Here is a 10,644-nt window from a genome sequence, read left to right on the forward strand (position 1 = left end):
CAAATGCTCTGATTGCCCTTTGTGATAGCTCTTAGACCCTCCTTAGATCTACCCCCTGATTGTGCATTACTGATTGCTTTTACTCGGCCAAAAACCAAAGACTAAACTGCAAACCCTGACCCAGAACCCAGACAGATTCTCGTTTCTGGCCCAGCGCAGGTACTGTTAAGAGTTCTTGCATTTCAGCGCAGTTCCCGAAAGGGCAACCTGCGCTGCAATCCAGTTCCTCTGTGTTACAGGTGCATTGATCAGACTAGCCCTATGCAGCTGAGGTTCTTGTGCTTCATTCTTTCCAGTTTTGTCTCTAATTTTTGCAGCTTGTGATCAGTATATGTGTCTGTTTGAAAACCCCTTTTCCTTGCTGTTATTATGCCTCCTTTGTACAAAAGAACTGTAGATGTTTTTATGTGTTTGTTGAATCGTTTACAGTTTTCCATTGCAAAAGTAGAATAGTCGTACTGTCATCCTTTGATTTAGATCTGTCGCAAGTATCGATTTCGATCATAGGAGAAAGTTTGATTGTTGTTGATGGTCGATTATACTTGTACTATTGCCTTTGGTCTGAATTTGTGACTTTCTAGTGTCGAAAACGAGTATTTATTCCAAAATCGTAAAGCGTCGTAATCGTCTTTATCTTTTGATTTCGAAAAGAAGCTTGTTTGTGTTTGTCGCTTGAAAGAAAATTCAGATTTGTACATCAACTTTCTTTTTAGCATCAATATTAAGAAAGTCGAAAACAAATACATGCACATGTGCATTTGCATATTGACAGTCTGTTTGGCTTGATTTAGGAAAGTGCATTTACAGTGTGCTCTTTGCTCTTTGTGAAAAGATTGTGTCTTTCTTTTCCCCTAGTAGCTAGGATTTTCATTGCAGAAAAGAGATAAAGAGTTTGTTTATCATCTTTAGATTGCATTTTAGGAATTACATCTACATCTCGTGGTGAACCCAAAGGAAAACTTCATAAAAAAGATCAACTTAAAATAAATTCAATAAATCTAACAATGCTTTGGAACTTAACGCACAACGTTTAGAGGTCTAGGCTAGAGACGTATTCCGGCGTCGTAAAGCCTGGTAACTGTTGTCCTCGCTGATGGTTGGGTGATTCCTCCACTGTGAGACGATAAGTGCTAGTACGGACTTGTGCTCCCATGTACCGTCGAGTATATTTTGGGAGACCCCTATAGGCTTAAATCCTTTATCCATAGGAAGCCGTGTCTGCCGCCCTATCGATCGCAATGCACTAAACACAACATTTGGGAAGATTGACTGCCGTACCGCAAAAAGTATTCTGCAGTTTTGCGATTGGTTTGGTACTCCCTCTACCTAGATCTCCAGAGCAGTCCCTTTCGTTCCTTTTCAGACTCTTTAACGGAAAAGGTCCATCTGAGCACTTGTCACTTCAGGCTCATTAAAAATCGAAGGAGACTAGAGTCATCTTTTGTTTTTTCTCGACTCTTTAAAACTAAAAAAACAAGTTGTGTCAAAGCGTCTAAAAATTTATTTTAAACGAAATATTCATTACCCCTTTCCTACGTTGATCTTGGGTTGAGAAAATGGAGTCTACCAACCAAGGAATTCCCCTTGGAGGAAATCCTAGTCCCTTCTCCTCTTGGGGAGATGTTGGTGCACCCCATATGGCCACATTGTCGCTTCTAGGACTGACAATTGGTTTGCCTGTATGGCTCTTCTCAAACTCTGTCGTTCAGAACACCATTATTCCTGAACAATCGAATCAATAATTAGACGAGTCCAGAGTTGCCCACCAACCTTCTACTTCATCTAATTCTTCCTCTCTTCCTTCCTCTTCGCTTGATGAGGCTGGTAAAGTCAAAAGTCAGGTTCCTAAGGAGAAGAAGGAAAAGAATAAGAAAGAGAAGAAGAAGAAGGAGCCAAAGGCGAATGGGGGAAAACGAGTGTTGTCTAACGAAAATCCACACACTGCACTGACCAGGCCTAAATCGCCATGTGTCATTTGCAAAGGAGACCACTTTCACAGAGATTGTCCTTGCATCCCTCGGATATTAAGGGACTGGTCTCCTAGATTGCACAACCCAATGTCGTCAACCTCTGATGATCATGTTGAAAGCACATCGTCAACTAGTGAAAGTGAAGTCCCAGGACAAAAAGGAAAATATAGATTTCCTTGTAAGCTGTGTGAAGGCGATCATGCCGTTCACCGTTGTCCCTTCTTAGATGAAGCCAAAAGAGTTTTGGATGATCGTCCGGTTTCACCGTTACGACTTCCTCCTGGATATAAAAAACTCTTGCCGAGTCCGTCACTAGTTGAAAATCCGACTGGCCTGCTCAGGTGGTCGGCTGAAGCACCTATCATTGAAGATAAACCATCTGGATCCATACCAGATGAGAGTCAAAAGGTCGAGGCGGCAGTTGACCTGGTCTTGCCTTCAGAGGTTTCATCTTCAGATGATACAATCACTGAAGAGAACAAGGATGACACCGTCCAAATTCTTTTCATAAGCACAGACTCCAATGAACATGGGGGCAATATACCCATTCCTTTACCGCAAGAAGGAAGTTTGTCAGAGTCGTACCCGGCCGTCTATTCGGTCCCACCTCCAAGAAACCTAGTTGTTTCCTTCGACTGGAATCAACTAGGCAGACCCCGTTTACCAACTAGCATACCATTCCGAATTATCGTCCAAATATATAGAATGGTCATGGCTGGTACCATCATAGATGAGGGGGCTTCTGTGAGTATCCTTTCCTCAACTGCTTGGAAAGCGCATGGTTCGCCATCGCTTTTGCCTGAGATGAGAAATCTGACAGGATTTGATAAAGGAACCACTCGACCTTCAGGGATCCTTCCCGATGTGCCCATAACATTGAGGGGGAAAATAGTTCAAATGAACGTAATGGTAGTTCAAGGACCCCTAGATTACAATCTACTCCTTGGACGAGACTATATTTATTGCATGCGAGCGATTGTCTCCTCACTCTTTAGAGTAATGTGTTTTTCGCACGAAGGAAGAGTGGTCAAGTTCGTGGACCAGCTTTCATTCCCCGGATCATACAGAGCAAATAGTCATATACCATCCCTGAATGGTCTTTTCACGCAAGACATGTCTCAATCTCCAGTCCGTCCTCCCGATGAGCGCAAGTAATTCGGAGTGATATGACTGAAACCCAGGGGGCATGCATCCTGGTCTGCTTAGGTAGGAAAACTTCGGGTATAGGGTAGGTTTCCACGGGAGAATATGACTAGTCTGTACCCCGTCCATGACTGGAAGAGGGGTTATTCTAGAACAAGATTCTCTTGTCAAAGTTATGTGAGTTGGTGGGCAACGTATCTCACCTTTGTTTGTTTCGATAGACATCGCCGAAGAAGTGTTTTGTTTGTAGTGTGAATAGAACAATCTTTGGGTAACCTGTAAGAGGTAGGCCTATCTCGGTAAAACAAATGTTTTGGCAGATAGAAGTAGAGGTAACCTTGAAACTCTGTTTTATACCTGGGGGCATGCAAACCTTTTGGAGTGCAAGCAAAGGGCGACTATTTATTTTTTAAATTTTTAGGACCTCTAACCCTTTAAACTCGTAGGATTAGTCGTCACCTAACTTGCATAAAGAAAGGATGTGGGGCAAAACTCTAAAAATTGCCGTTTTTATATGAGACATTCTTATCATATGACTGGATTAATCGAGCAGCGTTACTGCGAGGTTCAAGCTCATTAAGAAATAAACCCGGACCAAGCAAATGTTTCCACCCGCGTTTAAGCTCGTTAAAAAATGAACTATTCCCCGGTAAATAACCACCGTGAATGTAGTACTTCAGCCATTAAAGCCTTGGTCGTGTTTGCACCGTCACCTCCACTTTTACATTGGCCGATCATTCACCTCCATTTGATTGTTTACCCATTTTGAGGAACAGCTGCGAAGAGTGATTTCACTAGCCATCCTTGTGACACTGTCGTGATTGGAAAATTCCAAACCTTACCTGGAATCAGCTGCTACCCATTTTATCACTCGTTCCTCAAAAGACGAGTCTCCTTTAAGCTCTTTTCAACTGACTCGTAAAATATGAAAAGTTTGCCGAGTCCTTGGCCTTCCAGCTCGTTAAAGGGACAGGAAGTGCTATCCCTCCTCTAGATTTTAATCTTTTTGGACCTGAGGGATTATTGCACAAAAATATCGAGCGCTTGTTTTGTTCGGCTCGTTAAAACTATCAAAAATTCATCCCTTCTGTATTGTTTTATACTTTTTCAGACTTAAGGGATTAGATGACGAAAAAGGAATTTTGGAGTTACCTTTACGTACCTTTTCAGACTCTCTAAAAATGAAAAGGACCGAGTTATCTTTGTCGTTAAACTCGTTAAAAAGATTAATAGCGACAAACTTGTCTTTAGACGAGAACGAGTTTCACTATCACTAGGCTCGTTAAAACATAGCGATAGGTTTGCCTGAAGGGCAAATTATAGAACAAGCATATGTTATCCTCCTCAAGCTTGACAAAAATAAAGTGGTACTGGTCAGCAATGACTGGGGAAAAATTGGGAAGAAAACTCAAAGAATCTTTATTGGTAGCAAGTCGCTCTTGAACATGACACTTCCACTCCGTGTCCGAGTCGGGTTGGGTTGTTTCATTCACCGGTCACATCGCCATGGTCTCGCCATACCATCCACATTTGGGGTTAATGCTACCAATCCATCACATAAGTGTCGCCGACATTTTCAAGAGAAGTCATCCAGAGAAGTCACCTGTGTCCCACCCACTACCATAGATTATACTCCATTCTTTCATGACCGCCATCCTGAACCGTATATCATCAGATTGTTTTCACCTCCATCAAAATCATTTGCTCCGTTTCGTGTCATTGATGTGGGATTCATTAAGGCCCTCCTTTGACGGATCACTTCTTGTCGACATTAGCTCATTATCCAAGAAGTGGATCTAGGAACACCCCATTCAGTACTTTGAAGCTTGCATGCCTTAATGGCAAGTTTCTCACTTCCGGCGACAGGTTTACATCAATGGCCTTCGACCGAAAGATTTTGCGTGGTGTTCGACGCCAAGTCCTTTATTCACACCACGTGAATTGTATTGTAGTACCTTGAGGGTCATTATCATTATCGGTGATTCCTCTCGCGCTTGTTAACAGTTTACATCATTGACTGGTAATCAAGCGATGTCTTTCCATGTTCGACTTCAGAACATTTCTCACATGGATCGACTTGTACTTCGAGTGAAGATCGGACGAGATTGAAGACCCCGGATCTAGTTTCATCCATCCGGGCTGCGATATATATTCAGGAAAATAAAGACATTAAATGTACAGCATTGCAGCACAGATAATCATCCTACCAAAAGGATGATGGCTCTATCAGAATCATCAGTCTACACTCAGACGATTGTCTGTCCTATGTACATGAAAATGAATTTATAAAGCTGAGCATGGGAATGCCCACCTCATCTAGATCATGAAAAACAGTATGAAGATAATGTATTGTATTGTATCTTATTACAGGTCTCCTCCCGGCATTGAAAGAACTTCGGATCCCCATAATAAAGCATTTCACCCGATTAACGGCCTCATACTTTAGGGGGCAACTGTTATAGACATTTTTGTGCCTTACAGCTCCAAGCACGAAATGTCCATAAACCAAGGGCTCCTAAGTCCCTAAAAGTGTTGTTCCAACCCCTAAAGGAACAAGGTCAACAAATTACAGCTTCTCCCAGAAGTTCTCCTCCAAAAACTGCTCAGAATAAGTCAAAACATGATCATTTCAGCTGCTCCACTGGCTAGCTGCATTGCATAGCACCTAAATACACTAGCTGGGTGCATTGCAACGCACCTAAATGCACTATCAAGGTGCGTTGAGTGAGAAATGACAAATGGCAGTGTCATTCCGCGAGGTGGAAAGACAATGGAAGCTTCCAGAATCTTCTCCTATGACACTTGCCTCACTGAGTTCGACCAAGGATGAGTAAGAGGCTTTCAGTCTCCAAGTGGAAGCAAGAACTGACAGAGAGAAGACACTAATCAAATCATAAGCTGACTCATCCTCCTTGCATACATCTATATATGGATCCCTCATCCCAGAGATCCAAGGGCTGGAATTTTGTACATTGCAAGGAATTGCTGTTGGTTTTGAGATAGATATCAGAGTATTGGGTGATTTATGCTTTGTTGGAGGTGAAGAGGGGCTTCTTTGCTGGGAGGTTGATGCTGGGTCAGGAATCATCAGTTGTAACTCCTCCTGCATCTTCTTGTTATATCAATAAAATTATTTGAGTTTTTCCTACATGCTTGTGTATCATTGATGCTTGTTACATTTGTATGTTTAGCTTAAATCTGATCCTAAGCTGTTTATGAATATAGATCCATGTCTTTGTGTAGTTTTCTTCTTCTGTGATCTTACAGGAACTTGGTAAAGCTGGGCAAGTAAGGGAGCAGGTAGCTGGAAGCTGTCAAAGAAGAGAGGGATTGGATCAAAGGATTAGCACAAGACACAGGTCGGTTCTTTCTATCCCCCTCTATCTTTAATTCATAAAGGAAATACAAAAGTAGTTTTCTCTGTTTGTTTCTAAGGCAGCTGTCACACCTTAGTGGGATAGAGCAGTTCTAAATAGACACTTTTCCCGGTAACAAGTACCTGTTCTTATCATAGACCTATATGTATTATTCATTAGCATTGCAGTACCTGTAAAATTACAGATTTACTTATGTATTTGATTAACCTTTAGGACCTCTATTAGCCTATATCTATGTTAACTTTTGGCATATAATGATACTCATGTCATGTTTGATCTGAAACTTTATTTTGCACTCATTTATTTCTATCATTTCACCAAAAAACCATGGTTTAAGATTCTGTTTTGTTTACAGCCTTATCCATCAAATTTCACTTTTTGTTGGAACATTGCTACCTAGGATTTTGTTTATTACAGCCTGATGCATCTGTTTCCCTCCTCTCCATGATTACTACAACTTTAGTTTTAAGTTGTCTCATTTTCATGTGTCGGCCACGAGAAGAATAAGCCTTTTTTCTTTGACATTTCCCTAATATACCCTAAGCATTTGGATCCATGAGTCGGCCTGAATTTGCCTCATTGAAGGGTTATTGAACCAAGCCCCTCCTATTACCTTTTTACGTGAAAATTGGAGTGCTCCAAACCCCTCACATACAACCTTACAAGCATTCCTCTATTTAAGATGTCCTAGGCACTGGACTACAATCAACCCAGAGGCTGTCCTTAGGAGGCTTTTTATCTCTCTGGTAGCACCTGTGTTTCTGGTAAGATTTGAAGCGACAACACACCCCATAGGTAAAGATGTCACCTCTCATTTCCCTCAAACCGAGGAGGAATCCCTCCAGATAGCCTTGAAATGTGATTTAACTTATGCACAGTCAGGTTATGTTTATACTGTCCTACCCAATTGGCCTCGACCTAATGTTTCTTCTACACCAATGGAATCTCATGTCAATGACAGTATTTTTGGATCCCTTTCCCACCCTCACCCATCACCATACCTTAAACCTCCCATGGGTTATGGACGACCCCAAAGGGGGGCTAGTTCTACTTACACCTAACTCCCTCCTAATCCTTCACATGTCAACTCTTGCCAAGGTACAAGCAGATCATATGCATTTCCCCATTCCCATAAGCTAATGTGAGGGCCAACTATTGCTCAAACATGGTTACCAAATTGTTGTCGTGAATCCTTATTATCCCTATGCACTCCCTAGCACTCCATCCCCAATGACACATGTGCCCCAACCTTAAATGACTCCACCTCCTTTGCTTCAATAGAAAATGCCTCCAAAAAATAAAGTGTATGCTCAGTAGAGTGTTACCAATCTCCATAACCCCAAGAGAAGTAATAAGGGGAAGGGTAACTAGAACTAGAAAACTCAAGGTAATCAAAGAAACCAAGGTAGACAACCTAATGATAATAAGGGTGACTAGCCTAATCCCACAACCCAGTAATAGGGAACACAACCCAAGCACAACAAAGCTTTTAGAAACAATAAAGTGTGCGCTTGTTGTGGGACTTATGGTCAATACACACATGAATGTCCCCTTTTACCTCAATTTTTTCAAGCATGTGAAGCTCAAACAACTACTTCTAGAGGACCTCATCCCATGGCTCCACCTCCTCCTACTTCATAGTAGTTGGTAGTTCTTACTAATCCATTACCTCATAAAGGATATGTGGCTTCCCAACCCATCTAAAATCCTCTAGCTCCCCAACCTTTGCAACTTGGAAATAGTAATTACCATATTCTCATGATGAATTCTTAAGACATCAACCTCCAAACTCAGTCGCGCTAGTATGACAATCCTCCTGATAAGTCAGTGACTGATTCTCAATCCAAAATTTCCATTGAGCCCCTATCATCATGAAATGGTACCTACCTCAGTCTAAGGTAAAGGTTCACCCTAAGATCACCAAAGGACCATTACGTCGAAATGTTTCTTCTTCTAAATCCATCCATAAATTTAGTATGGTAGATGACTTGGCACAGTCTCCTGCTACCATGTCAATGCTAGAAGTCCTTCAGACGTGCCCATCCCAATGGAAATATCTATTATCTACTCTGGGCATTGTGGGTCCTTATAAAGATCATTTGATCGTCTTTTAAATTCATAAATCAAAACATCTACCCCTCCCTTCATCCATTTATTTTCAGATACCATTCTCCATAAAAAACATTGTTGTTCAATGGTTTATAATTGACAAAGGTACCTCCACCTATGTAATGGTCGCTAGTGTCTCAAAGAAACTTGACTCACCTGACCTGTCACCATCCAATATCACTCTTCGTGTTTGGGATGGTCACCCCTCTCAACCCCTCAGTTTATATTAGAATTCCCCCATAACCATTGTTGGAAAGATTGTCTTAATTGATATCAAAGTCATTGATGCCCCTTTGGATTATAACACCTTGTTGGGTCATAGTTACATGTATACCATGTCAACTATAACATCTTATATCTTTTGCAAGATTTTCTTTCCTCATAATGGAAATATCATCACTATCAATCATTTCACTTATTATGACCCTCAGTCACAGACCTCTCCTTAGATCATTATTTCATCTATGGAAGGCAATAATACCACCCCTACCCTTACCAATGTTTCCCTGAGAGTCTATAAATATTCCATGTTGCTTGGGGCTTATTATGGCCCACTTCTTCTCTTTTTGACCCTGGCTCTTTGAGTGTTTTCATGCTTCAAGTGTCATAGGTCGTTGGCAAGTAGTTTGGTACATCTTCCTAGTATCCATCTCCTCAACAACCCTTTGCTTAAGGTTCAACTCATACTTTAGGAGAAATTCCTCCAGGACATTATCCTTATGGTAAAATACCTTTCTTATTACCGCCACAAGTAATCTTTTGCACTCCTGTTATGTCTATGTTAAGTCTTCCTTACATCACCTTGGGGATCCCAATATGGTACATTGATCCTCCTACAAACACTCCTCCCTACCAACTCAAACCTTATACAATTTTTACCCTAGTTTAACCAGTTCCTACACCTCTTCCTTTGCTTCAGCTCCAAAACAACCTCAGTAGGAAGTCACTCACGTTTTGAAAGCATCTAGTGAGGGGGGAAAGCCCATAAAAAGGGAATCAAAGACAAGGTAACCCAAGTAACCCCCACTACTGCTAAAATACGAAAGCCTTCTCGTCCATGTTCTTTGTGTGATGTTGTTGGGCACATCTGAACTTCCCCATATTAATAATGTGGTCTCTTATACTTTTCCCAACCCTAACATTCCTAAGGTCCATGTTACCCTACTTGAATCCACCAAGAAGAAAAAATTCTTATACATGAACCGCCCTTGTGCTTTGTGCGATAAGCATGGACATTATTCCCATCATTGTCCCTGTATCGAAGACTTTCATGATACACTTTAAGTGCTTCATGAATTATATGTCCCTTGTAGTGACTCTACTTCCCCTCTACCCATAGGCTCTCACCCCACTGCTTCACTAGGATAAGAGGTTTCTCAACCCACCATCGTGATTCCCCCTCCTAATGTCGAGATGAAGGATAGTCCAACCCCTATTCTCTAGTTGTCGCCATCCATGGGATCAATACATTCACACTCTTTAGGAGTTTCCTAATGTGCTCATTTAGAGTCATATTCTAAATATTATTTGGTCTCAACATCAGTGGAGATTGTATCCACTTGTCATTAGTCTACCATAGTAGATGTTGTGTATGTGAACCATGTCTCCCATGATGAAGATTGGTTCAACCACTTCTTACTTTGAAGCCAAGAATTCACACCACATCCACCTTGTGGCCATTACATTTCCACTCAATGTCTACGAAAGGGGGAAACCACTCTTGAGATTCTATGAGAAGAGATTCTCCCTAACCCTCATTTTCCATCTTGTAGTGTCGAATCTAGTGTTGTGTTGTAGCGACTACAACCACCCTCCAAAAAATTTCCTTAGCTTCATTTTGGAGCCTCGCAAACAACCATCCTTAGCATCATGTCTTGCGCTATCAAGTACATGAGATTCAATCGTTTGCTAGCAACTTGCCAGCCTGTGCATGATATATTTCTTCACTCCCCTCATAGGTTTCCATTCTGAACTTGGTCCAGCTGCTCGCTGAGTATCTCCCTCAAAAAATTATGTGATTCTAGAGGGGAACCAACCTTCCCTCC

The sequence above is a fragment of the Pinus tabuliformis genome, chromosome 6 (assembly GCF_031772625.1).
Source record: "Pinus tabuliformis cultivar Carrire ecotype Pingquan chromosome 6, CPIR1, whole genome shotgun sequence".
NCBI lineage: Eukaryota > Viridiplantae > Streptophyta > Pinopsida > Pinales > Pinaceae > Pinus > Pinus tabuliformis.